The following is a 690-nucleotide window of genomic DNA, read 5'->3' as shown; positions in this document are numbered from 1 at the left end:
AAACCGGGGCTCAGCCAGCCTGTGAACCACTGAGGCCAGTGCCAGAGCTCAGGGTGGGGAGGGGTTTTACATCCACATTTAAAGGTTTCATTTTTCCTCAGAAAGAGAAGGGAGCGCATGTATCATCTGTTATGAAACATGATGTTAGGAGTTACGTGTCATTCTCTCTGCCATGGGTAGAGTCAGGTGGAAAACTTAGGACATGGGTCCTGGTCCCAATAATAACATCTCTGAAGGCTTGCTCTCTGAAACTGTTCCCCAGATACAGTTCTTGGAGCAAACAATGGAATCCCACGCTATTCTAGTTTAGATCTAAAGTAGTATATATGATATTGGGGTCTAGTAGTATTTTGGGGAAAAGTACAGGCTTCAGGTCACACAGCCAGAATCTGATCCACATTCATCCCAGGTGGGGTCCCACACAGGAGCCACTGCGCTGCTGCTGGGCACCGATGTCACTGCTCACACCACTGACCCCTGATGCTAAACCCTGGCCCTGTGGCTAGGATGGCTCCCTCTGCTGCTCCTGACACTTGCACTGTTACTGCCACTCCCACCACCCTTGCCACATGCAGCCTATGCAGTCCCAGCCACTCTGTTACTTGGTCCTGAGTCAGAGTCCAGCATGTGATTACATGTGTAGATGCATGATTTTGGGGGGAACGTAGGTTTTCCTCTTTTATGGAGGGA

The sequence above is a fragment of the Myotis davidii genome, unplaced genomic scaffold, assembly GCF_000327345.1.
Source record: "Myotis davidii unplaced genomic scaffold, ASM32734v1 scaffold7920, whole genome shotgun sequence".
Taxonomy (NCBI): domain Eukaryota; kingdom Metazoa; phylum Chordata; class Mammalia; order Chiroptera; family Vespertilionidae; genus Myotis; species Myotis davidii.
The sequence above is the reverse complement of the archived record's forward strand: the minus strand, read 5'-3'. Positions refer to the sequence as shown.